Source organism: Panthera leo, chromosome A2 (genome assembly GCF_018350215.1).
Source record: "Panthera leo isolate Ple1 chromosome A2, P.leo_Ple1_pat1.1, whole genome shotgun sequence".
NCBI classification, from domain to species: domain Eukaryota; kingdom Metazoa; phylum Chordata; class Mammalia; order Carnivora; family Felidae; genus Panthera; species Panthera leo.
Window position 1 is genome coordinate 99130232 of NC_056680.1, and position 21730 is coordinate 99151961.

At 36.2% G+C, this 21730-nt stretch overlaps 1 long non-coding RNA gene across 1 annotated transcript in view; it reads left to right on the forward strand.

Moving 5' to 3' along the window:
• The window catches only part of LOC122207933, a 44276-nt gene extending 23758 nt beyond the window's left edge, over window positions 1–20518 (forward strand). The window contains exons 2-3 of the long non-coding RNA XR_006197062.1: window positions 3032–3140; window positions 20367–20518. This is a non-coding gene — a long non-coding RNA (uncharacterized LOC122207933). The remainder of the gene's footprint in view (window positions 1–3031; window positions 3141–20366) is intronic.
• Window positions 20519–21730: the final 1212 nt, after the last annotated feature.

Genomic DNA, 21730 nt, shown 5'->3' on the forward strand with positions numbered 1-21730 from the left:
TTTCTTCTGTTTACCTCCCCATTTGGAAGTAACTCATTCTGTAAAGTCTGGGGCCTGGGTGAATTTTCCCAGTCAGCTCTGACAGAAGCCATCAACACGAACTTGAGAAAGCTTTATGCTGCATCTCCCCATCAGTTACTGAATACTTTTCTTGCCTTCATATCCATACTTTTCTTGCCTGTTCAGGGCTCAGTCTTTCTTCATTCCCAACAAGGTTGCAGAGAGCTTTGTAACATTCACTCCCAGTTCACTCACAAGCTTCTCTGAGAGGGAACGGCATGAAGTTTTCTCTTTGCCCTTCTTAGGCTAAAGCTTTCTCCTTTGGCTCTGGAAACCATTTGACTATGGTCTCTCCACACAAGTGCACACACACAATGACATCAATATTTTCAGTAGTTCCTGGATTCTATAAAACTCATTCATAGCCCAGCCCAGAGACCATCTGAAGTAGTTATAGAGTCCTGTAGGCTGTAATATTTTTCTCATTTGTAAAACTCAGTCTCTAATGCGAAACAAAAACTTAACCAAATGTCTGTGGTACCTAGAAGCATCTGTATCTGCTGCCACTGCTCCAAGAATCCTGTACTTTGGTTTTGCTGTAGTCTATCTCTTGGTCTCTAGCTTCATTCCCTGAATTCAGGCCTTACTAATTTCTAACCTGGTTTATTACATGTGGCTTCCTTGCTTATTATCCCGATTCTTACCCCGCTTCATTCCATGTTCCAGTCTGGCTTCAGAGTGATCTTCGTAAAATAAAATTCAAGTGCAATTCCCTTGCTTAAAACCATTCAAGGACTCCACTCCTGTTACTTATAGCTAGTATGTGATCACGAATCCTTCATGTATCACAGTGTAAAGCTTTGATCAATGTATAAAATCTGTTTTGTTCCAATTGAGATGACAGGATAATCAGGGAGAATGGGAGCCTAGAGGGTCATGTAATCCTACAAAGATTGGGGAAGAGCGTGCTCTGACACTAACAATAAGCCAAGGACAAAAGAACGGTCATGTATTTCCTGGAGCTGCAGTCCCCTTGTCTCAGAAGTGGGGAAGAAATCTCCAGAGTGAGAAAAAGACACAATTTTACCCAAAGACCACATAGTGCTATTGGATGACCAGAGTTATGTTCTGGTTGTTCTACTATAGTTTTCTGTCCAAATCTCTACATATTGGGATTTTTAACTCATAATCTTCTATAATTTTACAATGTGTGAAAAAGGAAAAAATTGGTTTCTGGAACATGAAATGAGGATTATAATTCTTTCCTCCTAACTTTTCTAAAATACATAGATTAATATCCTAGACCCTGAGATAAGGATTATTTGGGGGGTGATCAGAGGAAGCACAGTGAGGGGTGGAGAAGTGAGATAGGGAAGGAAAGAGAGCCAAATTACATATGTGTGACCCCACCAGACTGCATCATTGTCCATGTTTTATATAAATTTGTATCCCCATCATCTACCACAAACCTAACATAGGATACTTAATGATTATTATTTAACTGCATGTATTTACTGCATCTCTGTAATGAGCTATACTGCTGTCTCTACAGCAGTTGTGTAGATAAATTCATTCAGACTTCTAAGACCAAGGTCAAAAGAAATAATAAAGGCAAGTGCAATTTTTTCTTTTCCATTGTGGTAAAGAGTTTGAATTTTATTCTAAAAGAAAAGCCATTGAAAGGATTTAAACAGAGGAGTCATATGACCCACTTTGCATTTTAAATATATCACTCTGGTATGCTTTCATTTGGATACTAAAGAAGCATTGTTCATGGGTACTGAACCATTTATGCCACACACATTATGCAAAAACAAGTCCACATCATTGACATCTTCAAGGATGATTAGAAAGAGAAATTTAAATGTGGCAGGTCAGACAAAAAAATTACCCTGCCACCTTCCTATTCTCCCATACGTGAATTTTCTATTGGGAATTCATAACCTTCCCAAAATAATATTTCAGCTAGAACATAGAAGTAGGTCTTTTAAGTCTCTGGCAGAAAACCTAGTCACAATTCCCAAGGTAAAAAGTATACAATGTCCTAATGATAAATTTATTGGAAGTTTAAAAAATGAGCAGCGTTTTGTGTGTGTGTGTGTGTGTGTGTGTGTGTGTATCATCATCATCAGGCCCTCTGGCAGTTTCCGCCAGATGAGATGTTAATAACAGACTGTTGGCCTGATCCAACCATCCCGTCCTCAGGAAGGTGAACATCTACAGTGTTTCTGAAGCCACACAGAACCTCTTGGTCTTCCACGTCTGAAGTCACCTGTCACATTTCCCACTCTGTGACCATCTCTGATAGATACTTTTCTTGACCCCTTGTTCACTAGCATTTACCCGGCATTAGACATTTCTATTACAACAATGCCTGGAACACGGCACTGACTGGGATTTTAGGATGAAAACCATTCTTCAAGGAAAACTGAACACAGTTAAAATTCAAAATTCAAATATACTTTACTATATTATTCACATAGAAATGTTTCCTTCACTTCAGGTGGTCTGGGGGCATCCTGAAAGCAATAGCACGGAGAGGGTAAGGAGTCAGTCAGAGCTGCTACTGTGTGATGTTGGTCATATTTGACTTCTCTGACTCCAGTTTTGTCTTTTATAACACGAGGAATAACAATACTTGCCATGCAGGGCTCTTACAAAGTTTGGAGTTGATGCATATACAGTGTCTGGTACATAATAGATGCTAAACTAATAATAGTGTTTATTACTTTTATATTTGCTGATTTGACATCTCCATGGAACTAATATCTTTCTAACCATGAAGGAATAAGTTAGAGACACAGTCTCTTTTTTCTCTTTCGTATTTTCAGTCTGTCATTGACTTGGTCGTACATCTTTTCTTTTCTCACAAAGGCAGTCATCCGTCCCTGAAGGGAGATATCAGAACTCAATTCCCAAGCTTCTTTTGCAACTCACTTACATCTGTTGGGTTGCTGTAAATGGGACTTCTATTTTTTTAAATTTATTTACTAATTAATTAATTAATTAACTTAACTATTTTCTGGCACAGGTGATAGGAACAGCAGGGGTGGTGATTTCCTGCAACTTTGCCCAAGGTTGAGTTTCTGAGGCAGAAGCCACCCCGGTGATAGAACTACCCGTGGATGCAGTAAAATCAAGTTAGTAAAATTTCATGAGGTGGTTTGAGGCTTTGCTCCTTAGCTTTAAGAATCCTTCAAGTAACATCCTATATTAAGGCGATTTAGGTATTCTCCTTTCTGCTTTATCTAGCCAGAGCTGGTTCTGTGATGCTAGGGGTTTTTGTTTGTTTGTTTGTTTTGTTTTTAAATAAACTTTTATTTGGAATAATTTTATATTTATAGAGAATTTGCAAACCAATTTGCAAAGTTAGGAAACATTACACAAAATCACCTCACCTTACACCAGTTCCAAGTTCAGAGGTGCCCAAGACCACTCTCTGTTTCGATAATTCACTAGAAGGACTCATAAAACTCGTTGAAATCTGTTACATTCTCAGCTACAATTTTTTTTTAATGTTTATTTATTTTTGAGACAGAGAGAGACAGAGCATGAACAGGGGAGGGGCAGAGAGAGAGGGAGACACAGAATCTGAAACGGGCTCCAGGCTCTGAGCTGTCAGCACAGAGCCCGACGCGGGGCTCGAACTCACAGACCGTGAGATCATGACCTGAGCTGAAGTCGGCCGCTCAACCGACTGAGCCACCCAGGCGCCCCTCTCAGCTACAATTTTTTATGGCAAAAGGAAACATTAAAATCAGCCAAGGGAAGAGAGGCATAGACCAGAGTCCAGGAACGTTCAAAATATGGGCTTCCGCTTGCTCTCATCTGAACTCTCAGATCGCTTCAACTTTACTGGCAAACAATGTTTGCCCCTAACCAGGGAAGCTCACCCAGACTGTGGTGTCCTGAGGCTTTACTGATCACTTAGACCTGGCTGGCTGTCCACATGGCTAATCTTACTCTCCAATTCATTGGAAGGCTGAGCTGATACTGTGTGAACAAAAGTCCCTATTCTAAGTCACATTGTTGGAATTCTTTGTGTACCAAAGCCCCCAGGTAAACAAAGACACTTCTGTTAGGATGTTTTCCAGACTCTCTTTGAGCTAGGTTAAATTCTTGAAAATACATACTTGTAAATAATAATGTAAATATACTTCACATCAGTATTGACATGTTGCTACTCTTTGGGTGTAGTAGCTACCATTTAAGTATCTTACATATTCCAGGCCGTTTCTAATCATTATTTCCAATCACTGCAGTGATATTTTAAGGCATTAGGATATTTTATAGATGACGTAACTAGGGATGTTTTATAGAGAAGAAGTATAAACGTGCCCAAAGTCACCAAGGTAATAAGACACAGAATCATATTTCCGAACCAGCCATGATGCCAAAGTCAGTTTTCTTTTTATTTGGTTACACGGACTCCCACGAGGTGCTGGGTTTACCACGTGAGGGAAGCGTTTGCCCTGGGCTCTGCAAAGTATAGACAAGAATGATGACTATTGCCTACTACGATAAACTCTGATTAGACATGCATATTTTTTGATCAGTCTTCATATTTATATTACTCACATGCATATGAGCATTTTAAAAAAGAAAATAGTAATTGACAAGTTAATACAAATAGCATGAGTATAATACAAAGTTCACATCCCTGTCTTTTTTGCTGTAACTTTTCTTAAACTTATTTGAATCTCATTCCTTTCTCTCTTCACAAGCTTCAGTTAAGTGCTTGCTGTTAGTATTCAAAATATTTCACATTCATCTCTTATAAAAAATTAAATCTAATTTTTCACCTTCTTAGGGAAGGCCATCAACTTTTTAATGTGTTTGGTGTGGGGTTTGTAAAAGTTCAGAGTTCAACTTTAATTCTAAAAAAATGAGTCCCCCAGCACTTTCTTCTCCTTCAAGGGTCAGAAGCACAATCTAAGCTCTTCACAAAGGTGTAGCACACTATTTCTGCTGAGGAAGTAGAGCCCTGGGAGTGGTGTTCTTGGGGTGTTAGGTGGGTTAATTAGTAAGTGCTAAGCAAGGAGCACTGCAGGGAACTGGTAGTAGGATGAAACTAATACCAAGTCAGACAATGAGAACTATACAATCTTAGCAATTAAAATAGATTTGAATAAACCTAAGCCAGGAAGGCTGACAGAGTAAATCTGCATGCACACATTTCCAAGGAGATAGCAATTAAATTAGCTCCTACCCACTGTATTTTAAGATGAAAAAAACAGAAGCATGATGTTAGGTAGCAATATTGATAACAGCAGCAATTACAGCTCCTATTTATTAAGAGGTTTCTGGGGGACAGGTGCTGTATTACACACAGCACATTCTATCACTCACTACTCATGAAAACCTTGAGAAGAATGATTATAGCCCTTCTCTGTAAATTGAGGAATGGAGTTTTTAAAGGTTAAGTAACTTGCCCAAGTTTATACAATTGCTAAATGATGAGAATGGAATTTGAGTCAAGGAAGTCTAAGTCCAAACTCATGCTTTTAACCCCTAGGTTCTATTTCTGAATAGGAACTCATAGCCAATAATGGAACCATAAGAAGAATCCATCTTTCCACTGTTATAACTTGATAGAAATCAATATGCTTTTATGTCTCATTGTTGATTGACTTAATATTGCACTAGGAACAGATATGTTGTCAGAAGACAGAGTTGGGACAACTAATGATCTCATGGAAGTCTTCTAATGAGGGTCCTATGGAGAGAAAGTATTTTTCTGGCCCTTCAGCCAAACTTCCCATCTTCCCCTGTTTGTCTTCTGTGAATCTTGTGCCCTTAGGAATATCAAAACACAACAGATCTTGAGCTTTCCTAAGCAAACCAGTGGCCTCAGACTGATTTTCTTCCTCCTTCTCTCCCTTCCTCTCTGCCCTTCAGAACGTCATATTTATTCTGGTTCAGGTTTAAAAGGTGTAACAGATTAGAAATGAAAAGTGAAGTTGACAAGTGAACAATTTACCAATAAAGATATCTTCCATATAAGCCTATTCCCAAACTCTTGAAGTATAAATGAGAGAGAAATATATGCCCAGGTCAAAAATGAGAGGCCTACTCTAAAAAAATTGAATGAATCTTCTGGGTAAGTGAAAAGTCTAATAGTTTGTGTGTTAATTTGCTATAGTTTCATCAAACTTCCCAGATTTAATATGCTCCCCACATGAGTACTTATATTAATATCAAAAAAGGTGAGACATTGTGGCATCATAACGAGTGCAGTTTATGAAAATGGTTTAACACCAATGAATTGTATACATTAAATGACAAAGCAGCTAAATATATGAAGTAACCACTATTAGATATGCAGGGATAAGATGATGAAAGCACAGTAATAGTGAGAGATTTTAATGTTTTCTTTTTCAGAATAAAATAGATCTACTAGACAAAAATAAGCAGGGATGTAGAAAAATAAAAAAATATTTTATTTAAAAGATAGGACTGGAATTTTTAATTCAACACAACATAATTTTTTTTGTACAATAATAAAATTTACATTTGACCACATAGAAGGTCTTAACCATGTTTCTTAAATATAATTGAGAGTTTTACAGGCTATATACTCTGATCCTTACATGATGAAATTAGAAATTAAAAAAGGATAAATAACAAAAACTTACTTAAAATTAAAGAAAAATCCTTTAAATAATTCTTGAATGAAAGAGGACATTCAAACTGAAATAACAAGATATTTAGAAAGCAGTGGAAAGGAGAACATCTCATACCCACATCAGTGGGATTCAGCTAATGTAGTTTAGAGGATAATTTGTTGCTTGAGAAGCCTTTAGTATTAAAAATAGTACCAAAATAAAGGAATTTTGTATCCATTTTAGAAATATAAAAAATGACAATAAAGTAATTCTAAGATTAAAAAGATGGTAACAAGAAATAAAAGCTGAAATTCACAAGAATAGAACAAAAGGAGAAATTGAAAATAAATGTAAAAACTTAAAAAAATGAAATAGATAATATTCTCAAGAACCTGAGAGGGAAAAAATAGCACAGAGAAAACAAAATCATACAAGATTATAAATATGAAAATAAGGAAATAAGCACAGGAATGAATGGGATTAAAATACCACTGTTATACCTGAAACTCTGTGGCAACAGATATGAAAACCTGGAGAAAAATGATTTGGTAAAAAGTATAAATTAGCATAACTTATTCCAAAAATAAGTTAAAAAATTGAATGGATCAATCATAATAAAAGAAATGGGAAAGAGAATAAAGATTTTTCATTATAAAAGGTACCAGGAGGTGCCTGGGCTCACTTGGTTAAGTGTTCGACTTCAGCTCAGGTCATGATATCACAATTCATGAGTTGAAGCCCCGTGTCTGGCTATGTGCTGACAGCTCAGAGCCTGGAGCCTGCTTCGGATTCTGTCTCTGTCTCTGTCTCTGTCTCTGTCTCTCTCTCTCTCTCTCTGCCTCTCCCCTGCTCGCTCTCAGTCTCTCTGTCTCAAAAATAAAAATTAAAAAAATTAAAAATAAATAAATAAAAGGCTATGAAACCATCTGATTCTGGCACCAATTTCAATGTGATTTAAACCATTCCAGACTAACCATGAAATATCAACAATCTCATGAGGTTAGCATTTAAGTTTAATAGACAAGATGATGAAAATAGTTCAGAAAAGCATATTATAGACCAATTTCATTCATAAGTGCAAAAATTCTACATAACACTACCAAGTAGAATTGGTCTAAAATTAAACTGTCAACATGAAAAAAAGGAGAACATTATGTAAATATATCAAAAGATGCCAAACACATTTAATGAGACTCAAGATTCTCATGAAAATAAGAAAACACTATTAGTGTTATAATTTATCATATCACTGGAGGATATAGAAGCTACAATAAGAAGATGAAATCATTGGTATAACTTTTCAAAAAGAAGAGATAAATGCTTTCTTTTGCTAATCAAAACTATTTCTCTGTGAAGTTGTACAGACTTTACCAAAGAACTTTATATATCAAGGGATATTTAATAAGTGACTGAGTATAAAGTGAATATACAAAAATCCATAACTCTTCTCTACAGTAACATCAGAGGTAGAAATGGAAAATTTTTCATTATTAATAGCAATGAGTTTGTCAAATACTTTTTTTTCTGCATCTACTGAGATGATTATATAATTTTTCTTTCATTCTGTTAATGTGGTTTATCATGCTTATTGATTGCATATATTGAACCATTTTTTTCATTTCAGAAATAAATTCCACTTGGTCTCTTTACATGATACTTTTAATGTGCTGTTGAATTCAGTTTGCTAGTATTTTTGAGGGTTTTTACATCTATAGTCACAAAAAACCAGACCAAATTACAGTATTGGTTTGTCACTTTCTTTTTTTGAAGTGTCCTTATCTGACTTTGGTATGAGAGTAATGCTGGCCTCCTACCATAAGCTTGGACGCATTTTCTTCTCTTCGATTATATATATATTATATATGCATATATATATATATTACATATAATATATATATTATATGTAATATATCTATATATTTGTATATATAATATATATATCTATATATTTGTATATATAATATATATATATATTTGTATATCTATCTATCTATATATATATATATATATATATGTATCTTTCTATTTATTTTTGAGAGACAGAGACACAGCATGAGCAGGGGAGGGACAGAGATTGAGAACAGAATCTGAACACAGAATCCAAAGCAGACTCCAGGCTCTGAGCTGTCAGTAGAAAGCCCAATGCAGGGCTCAAACTCATGAGTCATGAAATCATGACCTGAGCTGAAGTTGGATGCTTAACTGACTGAGCCACAAGGCACCCCCCTTCAATTTTTTTTAAAGAGAATGAGAGGGATTGGTGTTAATTCCTTAAATGTTCGTAGAATTCACTCATGAAGCCATCTGGTCCTAGACTTTTCTTTGTGGGGAGGTTTTTTATTACTGATTCAAACTCCTTACCCATTATTGGTCTGTTCAGATTTTTAAAAAATATTTTACTTTATTTTATTTTTTAAACTTAAAAAATGTTTATTTATTTTTGAGGGGGGGGGAGGGGGAGGGAGGGGCAGAGGGAGAAAGAGAGAATCCCAAGCAGGCTCCATGCCATCAGTGCAAAGCCCCATGCAGGGTTCAAACCCCTGAACCAGGAGATCATGACCTGAGGCAAAACCAAGAGTGGGACACCTAAGTGACTGAGTTTCCCCTAAATGTTTATTTATTTTGAGAGAGAGAATGCCAGTAACAAAATTATCAGTAATCAATAAACTTCCACCAAACAAGAAACCAGATGGTTTCCCAGGGGAATTCTACCAAACATTCAAAGAGTTAATACCTATTCTCCTCAAACTATTCCAAAAAACAGAAGAAGGAAAGCTTCCAAATATACTTGATGAGGCCAGCATCACCCTGATATCAAATCCAGAAAAAGACACTATAAAACTATAAAAACAGAAAACTATAGGCTAATATCCCTCATGAACATAGATGCAAAAATTCTCAACAAAATATTAGCAAAACAACTTTCAACAATACATTAAAATCTATGATCAAGTGGGATTTATTCAGGGATACAAAGATGGTTCATTCAATATTCTTACTTCAATTAATGTGATAGACCACATCAACAAAAGATAAAAATTATATGAACATCTCAATAGATGCAGAAAAAGCATTTGACAAAATGCAACCTCCATTCATAATAAAAGCTTTCAAGAAAGTGGATTTGGAGGAAACATACTTCAACATGATGAAGGCCATATATGAAAGACCCATAGTTAACATCATACTCAATGGTGAAAAACTGAGAGCTTTTCCTCTAAGATCAGGAACAAGACAAGGATGTCCACTCTTACCACTTTTATTTGATACAGTATGGCAAGTCTTAGCCACAGCAATCAGATAAGAAATAAAAGGCATCCAAACTGGTAAGAGAGAATTTGAACTGTCACTGTTAGCAGATGACATATTATACATAGAAAACCCTAAAGACTCCACCAAAAAAACTATTAGAAGTAATAAATGAGTTCAGTAAAATTATAGGATATAAAATTAATACTCAAAAATCAGTTGTGTTTTATACACTAATAATTAAGTATAAAAAAGAGAAATTAAGAAAACAATCCCTTTTATAATTGTACCAAAAAGAATAAAATACCTAGGAATACACTTAACCAAGGAGGTGAAAAACCACTACTCTGAAAACTATAAAACACTGATAAAAGAAATTGAAGAGGACAAAAACAAATGGAAAGATATTTCATGTTTGTGGATTATGAAAACAAATATTCTTAAAATGTCTATACTACCCAAAGCAATCTACAGATTTCATGCAATCCCTAACAAAATACCAATAGCATTTTCCATAGAACTAGAACAAATATTACTTAAATTTGTGTGGAGCCACAAAAGACCCCGAATAGCTAAAACAATCTTGAGAAAGAAGAACAAGGCTGGAAGAATCAGAATACCAGATTTCAAGATACGCTATAAATCTGTAGTAATCATAATAGTAGGGTACTGGCACAAAAATAGACACACAGATCAATGGAAAAGAATAGAGAGGCCCCAAACAAACCTAAGCTTATACAGTCCATTAACCTATGAAAAAGAATATAGAGTAGGGAAAATACAGTCTTTTCAACAAATGGTGTAGAGAAAACTGGACAGCTACATGCCACAGAATGAAACTGGACTACTTTTTTACACCATACACAAAAATAAACTCAAACTGGATTGAAGACTTACATGTAATACCTGAAACCATAAAATTCCTAGAAGAAAACAGAGGCAGCAATCTCTTTCAGTCTTAGCAACTTATTTACGGATATGTCCTCTCAGGCAAGGGAAACAAAAATGGAAATAAACTATTAAAACTACACCAAAGTAAAAAGCTTTTGGGGGCGCCTGGGTGGCTCAGTCGGTTAAGTGTCCGACTTGGGCTCAGGTCACGATCTCACGGTCCGTGAGTTCGAGCCCCGCGCCGGGCTCTGTGCTGACCGCTCAGAGCCTGGAGCCTGTTTCAGATTCTGTGTCTCCCTCTCTCTGACCCTCCCCCATTCATGCACTGTCTCTCCCTGTCTCAAAAATAAATAAACGTTAAAAAAAAATTTAAAAAAAAATAAAAAAAATTAAAAAAAGCTTTTGTACAGTGAAAGAAACAATCAACAACACAACAAGGCAAACTACTGAATGGGAGAAAACGTGTTTGTAAATGATACATCTGATAAGGAGCAAATATCCAAAACATATAAGGTATTCCTACATCCTAACACCAATAAAACAAACAAACAAATCTGATTAAAAATGAGCAGAGGATCTGAATAGACATTTTTCCAAAGTTGATATACAGTGGCCAACAGATGCTCAGCATTACTAACCATCAGGGAAAAGCAACTCAAAACCACAATGAGATATCACCTTATACCAGTCAGAATGCCTAGAATCAAAAATAAGACATAACAAGTGTTGGTTAAGATGTGGAGAAAAGGGAACCCTTATATTCCTGTGGAAAACAGTATAGAGGTTCCTCAAAAAATTAAGACTAGAGTTACTATATGATGTAGTAATTCCATTACTGAGGATTTACCCAAAGAAACAAAAATACTAATTGAAAAGATATATGTGCCCCTATGTTTCTGGCATCATTAGTTACAATAGCCAAATTATGGAAGCAACCCAAGTGTCCATTAATATATGTCCAATGGAGTATTACTCAGACATTAAAACAAAAGAGAGACCTTGCTGTTTTCGACAACATAGACGGACTTAGAGGGTATTATGCTAAATGATACAAGTCAAACAGAGAAAGACAAATACCATATCATTTTACTTATATATGGAATCTAAAAAATGAAACAAATGAAAATAAAATACAGACAAAAGCAGAAACAGCCCCATAAATACAGAGAACTGATGGTTGTCACGGGGAAGAGGGGTGGGAATATGGGCAATATGGATGAAGGGGAGTGGGAGATACAGGCTTCCAGTTATGGAATAAATGTATCACAGTGATAAAGGTACAGATTAGGGAATACAGTAAATGGTAATGTAATAACATTTTATGATGACAGATGGTAGCTACACTTATGGGGTGAGCACAGCAGAACATACAGACTTGTTGAGTCACTACGTCGTACACCTAAAACGAATTTGACTTTGGTGTGTCAACTATACTCAATAAAGAGTTCCTATGAAAGTAGATCTTACATTAAGTATTACTGCAAACAATCATAATAATAAAGGGGTGAGAGACAACACTGGGAGGTGATGGATATGTTTATAGCCTTGATGATAATGGTTTCATGGGTGTATACTTATTTTCAAATTTATCTAGTTGTATATAATAAACATACACAGCTTTTCACATGTCAACTAAGCCTCAATAAAGTGTTTTAAAAACAAAATAGTAAATACAATTACAAAAAAAAAAGGTGAAACAGAAATAGTTACCTCTGGTGTATACAACTGAAGTTGGGATGGATAGGATAGGTATTTATTCTCTTGAATTCTGAGTTCTCTGTATGATTACATTTTTTTTTTTCACCAGTAAAGAACCTCTATGTTACCAGTTACCAGCCAGTTAACCTTGAGCAAGATACTTACTTCTTAAAGTCCCATCCCCACATCTATAAATGGGATAGGAAATAACAGCAGCTCTCTCACAGGGTTGACACAAGAATATTATGTAAATTTCAGACCATAGAGCTTATGATATAATAAATGCTCAGTGAATCGTGGCCACTATTTTTATGATTATACTTTAAAATTTATAAATTTTATTCCAGTTTTTAGGGCCCAGTGCTTCTCATTGTCCTCAGATCTCTCAGGGAGCTAAGAGCTCTGCTCCATAAGTTGTATTTCATCATCGTCACCAAAGGCAGAGATCTATATATAACTAAAAATGTGAATCCTTAAGGTTTGGATTTCTGGCAGTCACACAGTAGACTTCCAACCATACTATCTGCAGACCTATTCTGCCTTCTTCTGGCAAAGTGAGGATTCCTCTCATCTTTTGAAAGGAACACTGTAGATGGTACATGTGATATATGATATATGGTCAAAAGATTGACTTGGAAAATTGTCTCCTATGTATTACATGAAAGAGAAATTTGTACAACAGTATGTGTAGTTTGAGTTCATATTTCATTAAAAGTATAAATACAAAAACCCATATATTTGTGCATGCACACATGTTTTTACATAAACAGAGAGGAAGGAATGAAGTCAACATAGCAAAAGGAATTGAAGTCAAAAGAAGACTTGATTTTATGTTACATACCTTTGTACAGCTAAATTATTACAAGGACTGGACAGTATTTTTATTATTAGAACAAAACCACAATTCTTTCAAAAGGAAAAATATAAACAGACAGTGTGTTTGGTATTGGAGGAGGAAGTGTGGATCAGTGGCTAGGCAGTAAAGAACTCAGAAATTTATTTCCTATGAAGTATAGTTTAGGTACCAATTAAGCACTAATGAGAATCAGTCTGTGATAGGATTCAAGACTACATTCATTTTCAAGACTAAGCCCCTTGCTTCTGTTGGTTATACTTGGTAGTTCACCTGTTATTTCAAGTGCAAGGCAAAGGTATTTCCTACTGGAACTATTAGCATACATGTTGCCAATGAAGTACCTGTTGAAATATGCTTCATCATATGAAATGTTACTGCATGAATTGTTACTGCTTTCCCTCCTGCATGAATTTATGGACAACTTTTCCCAGACTTCAAAGGGCTTTAAAGCTATATTTCCACACAGAGGCCCAGAGCTTCTGAGTAGCTTCTGGGCAGTGTGAGATAATGAATATTCAAATAAAGGACAAGGGGAGAGAAGGGAATAAAGCGTTGAAAGAAATATAGTGAGCTAAAATTCAGAGGCTGAGACTATGGGAACTTCTCTCCAAGTGAAAGGGTCCTGGCAGAGAGTCTTGGGGGATGGAGAGACACGACAAACAGAATCTGTCACTGTTTCTAGGCTGCACTTACTTTTCTCATGAATGACCAGGGCCTGCTCCCCTACTCCTTTTGCCAATAAGAATACCTCATTTTCATTGGGAAGGTGAATGGGAGTTAAAAAGAAACATTAGTAGAGGGGAGAAGCCCATGGAAAAGAATAATTGAGGAAGATGCCTCCCAAGTATAGGGATTAAACTATTTAACGGCTCCTGGATGTAACCCAGGATTACTAATTGCTAAGACATAATTGTGTTCACCTGGGACACATTATTTTATACTGTAAAATAATAAGACCCCATTTACCAGAAGTGCTATCTTACTTGGACTACCGCTGAAAGCCTTCTTCTAGAAGGCTACAACTTTAAAAGGCAGTGGTGTTACCTCCTGAAATAGTTCTCAAAATACTCAAACTCTTTGGTGAAGTTTGGAATACTTTTGAATCCTTTCATAAAAATTTCACCAAAATAATGAAGAAAATGATCTGGCTGCAAGAAGGCAAGGCTTCCTATGGAATTTTTCATTTCTGGTCAGTAATTTTTTTGGCATAAGTTTTTTAAGTTAAACATTTTTGGGGGAAGATAGTAGCTTCACTTGTAGTTTTAAGAAATAACAGAGATCCCATATACCCTTCACCCTGTTGTGACACTTTGCGAAGCCATGGAAGAGGTCACAACCAGGAAACTGACATTGATACAGTCAGGATACATAACAATCTCATCACCACAAGGATCCCTCATGTTGCCTTTTTATGGTCAGATCCACTTTTCTCTCCAGTCACTTCTTCCCTGCCCCTGGAAACCATGTATCTATTGTGATATTGACAACGATGTATAAATGGAATCCTAGAATATGTTACCTTTTAGGATTAGCTTTGCTACTTAAGCATAACTCTCTGTAGGTATATCCAGAATGAAGGACAGTGGCTAACTGGTAGTTTCCAGGTTGGGGCTATCACAAATGAAGATGCTGCAAACATTTGTGAGCAGATTTTGTGTGAACATGTTTTTATTTCTCTGGAATTAATGCCCAAGGTGTAAATGTTGGACCATATGATAGTAGCATTTTCAATTTTTAAGAATTGTTAAGCTATTTTCCAGACTGGCTATACCACTTTACATGCCCCGAACAGTGTATAAGTGCTCCCGTTTCTCTGCTTCCTCCCACCGTTTGGGATGGTCAGCATTTTTTATTTTAGCCATTCTGAGAGTGAGGTGGTGATACCTCACACTGTGGCTTTAAATTGCATTGCCTTAATAGCTAATAATGGTGAATATCTTTTCCTGTGCTTTTTCGGGCCATCCATATATTCTCTTGAGGAAAATGTCTGTTTAAATCTTTTGCTTGGGGCGCCTGGGTGGCTCAGTCGGTTGAGCGGCCGACTTTGGCTCAGGTCATGATCTCACGGTCCGTGAGTTCGAGCCCCGCGTCGGGCTCTGTGCTGACAGCTCAGAGCCTGGAGCCTATTTCAGATTCTGTGTCTCCCTCTCTCTGACCCTCCCCCGTTCATGCTCTGTCTCTCTCTGTCTCAAAAATAAATAAACGTTAAAAAAAAATTAAATCTTTTGCTTGTTATCTAATTAGATTGTTTTATTTTACTGTTGAGTTTGAAAGTTCTTATATAGTCCTTGACAGATAAGCGCATTGTGAATATTTTCTCTCACTCTGTAGCTTACTTTTTTTTTTTTTTTCGTCTTCACTGGGTATTTCACAAAGCAAATGTCTTAAATTTAGATGAAGTTTAATTTACCCACTTTTCCTTTTATGGACTGTGCTTTTTGTATCTAAGAACTCTGCCTACCCTATATCCCAAAGATTTTCTATGTTTTTTTCCCCTAAATGTTTTACAGCTTTACATTTACATTTGAGTCTATAATCCATTTTGAGTTAATTTTTGTATAAGGTATGAAATTTAGGTGAAGGCACTTCCCCTCCCCCCCATGGATGTCTGGTTGCTCCAGCATTACATATGGAAAAATATTATGTCTTCTACAGAATTGCTTTTCTTTTTGAGTGCATCTCTTTGTATAGCTTTTTTAGTGGTTGCTTTAGGTGTTATATATACATAACTATCCCAATTGGAGTGAAATGCATAAAAACTTACCTCCTTCTAAATTCTATGCCTCTCCCCCATTTTAATGTAATCATCTTAAATATTTTCTTTATGTACATTTAGAACCACATCAGAGAGTAGTATACTTTTTGCTTCCACCATCAAACATAATTTAGAAAATTCAAAAGAAGGAGGGAATCTATTGTAGTTATGCATGTTACAGAGGAAAACTGTACTGGCTGTTTTAGTTGTAATATGAAAAATTAATTCCAGGGAAGGAATTGGGTAACCAGTGTCTACTTTCAGTCCAGAAACCACAGAAAATTCCTTTAAAAAGGGAAAATGCCTTTTATCAGAAAACAGGTGAGGCAACAAATGGAGAATTATAGTGAGAGCTTCCAAGTGAGTCTTCTGTGAATATAGGGTATTATGATATAGCCATTTTACTAAAAATGATAGTGTTATACCTGGTGATTTCTAGCATAAATTTTCAAGAATCAAAATAAGATTACACACACACACACATATATATAGACTTAAGAGTCTTTTTTTCCCCTAAAATTCTCTTTTGTTTCTATAATTATTACATACAGAGTAAGTAGTTTGGATTACTCATTTAATGCAGCTGCTTTTTCTAAGTGGTAATTTGGGGTTTGTTAATATTAAAGGAAGAAAAGCTGGGTAGATGGGTCTGACTTGAGGCGTGTGCATGCGTGTGCGGGTAGGGAGGAGTTGTCAATCAGCAGCTTTTTTTAATTGAAGTGTAGTTGACGCAATGTTACATTAGTTTCAGGTGTAGAACATAGGGATTGAACAAGTCCATACATTGTGCTCTCTCTGCTCATCACAAGTGTAGCTACCCTCTGTCATCATACAACACTATTATAATACTACTGACTATATTGCATATTCTGTACCTTTCATCCCTGTGACTTACTCTTCCATAACCAGAAGTCTGTATCTCCCACTTCCCTTCACCCATTTTGCTTACCTTCTCCACCCTCCCTCCCCTCTGGCAACCACCAATTTATTCTCAGTATTTACAGGTCTGTTTCGGCTTTTTTGTTTGTTCATGTTTTGCTTTTTAAATTCCACATATAAATGAAATCATACAATATTTGTTTTCCCTGTGTAAGAGTGCTGACGATACTGACTCCGTGTTTGGCTGCCACTTTGTCCATCCTAGCTATGTGGCCCTAGAGGTTAATGTATGCCACGACTGGAATGCAGGGAGGCTTGTTCTTGTCTTCACTAATTTTGTTTAGATAACTAGTAGAGATAACATCCTTCCCCCACCTGCCATGCACAGATGGCACCATGAGGTCTGTTTAGTGTTACTTATCAGTTGAGTGTAGTCAGACCCTTTGACCTCATCATAATGCCCTCCTGCATATCCCTTCACTCTATAAAATCTGGGAACTAAGAGATGGACTTAGTAGAGAATAACTGCACGGCTCTGGATCATCACCTGCCCAACCCTCCCTGTCAGTAAGTTGCCCCGAATAAAACTGTAAACTGTATGGAGTTGCCTGCTTCATTTTATAGTCTCAAAGTGCCTTCTCACTTTGGAGGATAGTTTCTCCACCTTCCAACATTTTTATTTAATTTATTTCACTTAGCATAATGCCCTGTAGGTCAGTCCAGGTTGCAGTAAATGGCAAGATCTCATTCTTTCTTTAAGGCTGAGTAATATTCCATTGTGAATATATAACTTCTTTATCCATTTATCTATCAATGGACACTTGGGTTGCTTCCATAGCTTGGTTATTAGAAACAATGCTTCAGTAGGTTTGTTTTAAGCATTCCAGGAAAGGGCTAGGTTTGAGTTCTCAGATTTGAGGTTGGGGACAAACCATACTGCCTTTTCTTTACTTATAAGATGTTATGAATTCAGTATTGTGTCCGACCCAAATTCATATGTTGCAATTCTAATTCCTAGTGTGTGGGTATCAGAAGGTGGGGGCCTTTAGGAGGTGACTAAATCATGGAAGTGGAGCCCTCCATGAATGGGATTAGTGTCTTTATAAAAGAGACCCCAGAAAGCTCTCTTGCTCTTTCTGCTATATGAGGATACAACAAGATGGCACCTGTCTGTGAACAAGAAAGCAAACTCTCATCAGACATGCAGTTGGCTAGTGCCTTGATCTTGGACTTCTCAGCCTTAAGAACTCTGAGAAATAAATGCTTACTGCTTAAGCCACCTAGTCGATAGTATTTTTGTTACAGAAGTTTCAACAGATTATGATATAGACATGGGTCCGGTTTAAGTCCAAGTTCTGCTTCCTAGTGGCTTTGTGACTTGGGCAAAGAATTGACCTTTTCTATAGAGCAAAACTGCTTTATAGAGAGGGCTTCATTAGCTAAGTTCCTGTATCTGTCCATGGTATCTGAATCAGGGCTAGATACTTGGCAAATTTCACCACTTCATCCCTTGAGTTCCCAATGTGTTCCTTGCAAAATTTACATATACATTTCTATTCTCATCTACTCAGCTCAGAAAGACCTTGAAGGCAGAAATTCAGTCTTATTTGTTTTTTTTTTTTAATTTCCTCAATTAACATAATTCTTAGTACATAGTGGGAGCTCAACAAATGTTTATTGAATAAATCTCACTAAATATGATTTTAAAGATCTGAAGTTATGGAACTTGTAGGAGCTCAAGCTTAAAATCTTTTAAGTTCCCGGGGTGCCTGGGTGGCTCAGTTGGTTAAGCGTCCAACTTCAGGTCATGATCTCATGGTCTGTGAGTTCGAGTCCCGAGTCCAGCTCTGTGGGGACAACTCAGAGCCTGGAGCTTGCTTCTGATTCTGTGTCTCCCTCTCTCTCTGCCCCTCTCTCTCTGTCCCTCTCCTGCTCACACTCTGTCTCTTCCTCTCAAAAACAAACATTAAAAAAGAAAAACCTAAAATTTTATAAGTTCCTTTTTAATTTTTTAGGTTTATTTATTTATTTATTTATTTATTTATTTATTTATTTATTCATTTTAAGAGAAAGAGAGAGCACAAGCAGGGGAGGGAAACAGAGAAAGAGAGCGAGACAATCCCAGGCAGACCCCATGCTGTAGGGCACCAACTTATGAACCATGAGATCGTGACCTGAGCCAAAACCAAGAGTTGGGCACTTAACCAACTGAGCCACCCAGGTGCCCTTAAATTCCTTTTTAAAACTCCAACCATAATCTAAATACCATGCATATTACTTCTATATAGGAATGATGCCTAACGATTAATAGTGATAATGGAATAATTAGGTTAAAAATTGTTAGCTTTTATTCATTCTGAGATATTCTTTGAAACTTTCTCTATTATTTTCTTAATATTTAATATTTTAATTAATTATTAAAATTAGACCTAATACTAGGTAGAATTAATCATAAAAGTATTTCCTCAGGTTTCAACTATGAGCTGAATTGTTCCACTTTCCATAAAGCTGTGTGTTGTTCAGTTCTTTTTTCAGAGTTATATATCACTGTAATGTAATTCTCTTTTTTTTAATGTTTTTTTTTTTTTTTATTCTTGATAGAGCATAGAGAGAGCAGGAGTGGGGGAGGAGCAGAGTGAGAGAAGGACACAGAATTCGAAGCAGGCTCCAGGCTCTGAGCTGTCAGCACAGAGCCAGACACAGGGCTCGAACTCATAAGCAGTGAGATCATGACCTGAGTTGAAGCCGGATGCTCAACTGACTGAGCCACCCAGGTGCCCCTGTTATTCTGTTTCTAGGCTTATGGTTGCCTAGAACTTGGGTGGTATCCCACCAGCTGGAGATGTCTTGGTCAAATCCTTCTTCTCATATTTTAATTCAATTCTTACCAGATTTTTTTTCTAGTTTATTCATGTTTAACTTACTGTTTTCATAGAAGGAAAGGAAATTTAGTATAGGTGTGAATATATCATACTTGTATGCAGAATGTAGAAATTGATGTTAAGTCCATTTCAGCTATGAATCTCAATATTCTTTATACTTTCAGTGCCACCTCTCTGGATCAAGTTATTACATTTTTTTATTATTACAGTATTATCTTAACCCACTGATCTTAGTTTTGCTTGATTCTAGTTCTCCAACACTGCTCCTGTAATGGGTATCTATAAAATTCTATAAAAAATTACTACAAAATTGTTTTCATATGAATATGTGATCAATGAATATATAGTTAAAAATATGGGAAAATAAGTATTATAGAGGTGTGTTGTACAGTTAGTTAATAAAAACATTGTTGTCTTTCTGAATCTTTTTTGATGTCTTTCCAATTTTAATTCACTTGTGTACCTAACTGTATTTGTAATTCAAAATTCTTCTTCCTAAGTATATGCTTTGTGCTCCACAAAACCTAAATCTGCCCCTTCCTCCTGAATAGGACAAGCTGTTTTTGAAGAAAATCTCCAAAATTTGTTGGAAGTACACCAAGGATCTGAATAAGTGAAAAGAGATCTTATTCATGGATGTCCAGCTATTTTTTTTTTCAAAATAATTCTCTGCAAATTAATCTGTACATTTAAAGCAACTGAAATAAAAATATCACAACATTTTTCTTTTCGAGCTTGACTGATTCTGAACTTTATGTGTGTGTCAGTCAGGATTTAGTCAGAAATAAAAAGCCAAACCAGTTATTTGACAGAGGGAATTTAAGATATATAGAATTATTAAGCAGGCAGTGCAGAACCAAGAGGCAAGAAGGGCAATGAGGTGGTCTCTGTTGGGGGAAAAAACAGATGGAGCTAGAAGTTGGAGGAGGGGTGTTGTGGAGCCAGGATTCAGACCTTTAAGGAGGCGGCCTTGCTTGGCTATGTAGGGGGATATCTTTGTGCCATATGTATGAGAAAAGATTATTTAAACCAAACGAAAGCACAAACCATATGGCAGAAACCAGGATTTCTGTTATGTGAGGTCACCATAGACATAATTAAGAAATGAGAGGCAGAAAATACTTAGAGCATCTAAAACTGACAAGAAATAAATATTATTCTAGAATATACAAGGAACTCCAATCAAGGGGGGCAAAAGAAAACCCAATTAAAAATGGGCAAAATATATGAATAGGCCTTTTGTAGAAGGGGAAACTGAAATGGAAAAATATAATGGTAATGTAATTTTTTTAAGTTTATTTATTTTAAGAGAAACAGAGACAGCATGAGTGAGGGAAGGGCAGAGAGACAATCCCATGCAGGCTCCATGCTGCCAGCATAGAGTCTGATGAGGGGCTTGAACTCATGAAACCGTGAGATCATGACCTGAGCCAAAACCAAGAGTCGGACATTTAACCAACTGAGCCACCTAGGTGCCCCAATGGTAATGTCATTTTAAATTTATGTGAAAGGTAACAGGAATGTATTTCGTGAGCTACTTACACTCTCCTACAATAAAGAAAACAACGGTAAATGATGTCCCCTTTATGTTCAGTACTTCTTTCAGACTTAAAATTTAAAGATTACATTATAGGAATTTAAATATGGTGGTAAAGTTTTAACATGATTTTTTTTTTTTTGCATTTAATAAAGCAAAAACATAGTAAAATTTACATTTAAATGTACTCAGCACCTTGCTTCAATTGGGTCAATCAACTCAAAGCTCTTTAACTTTAGTTTTCTTATCTGGTCAAAATAAGGCCTATCAGAGAACACCATCTATTTAAAATTTTGTAGGTCCAAAGTCTATATTTTGGTCAGTCCTAAGTATTTTTGAATTCTACGTGTTGTCTTAAGAAAAGAGATGTACACAAGC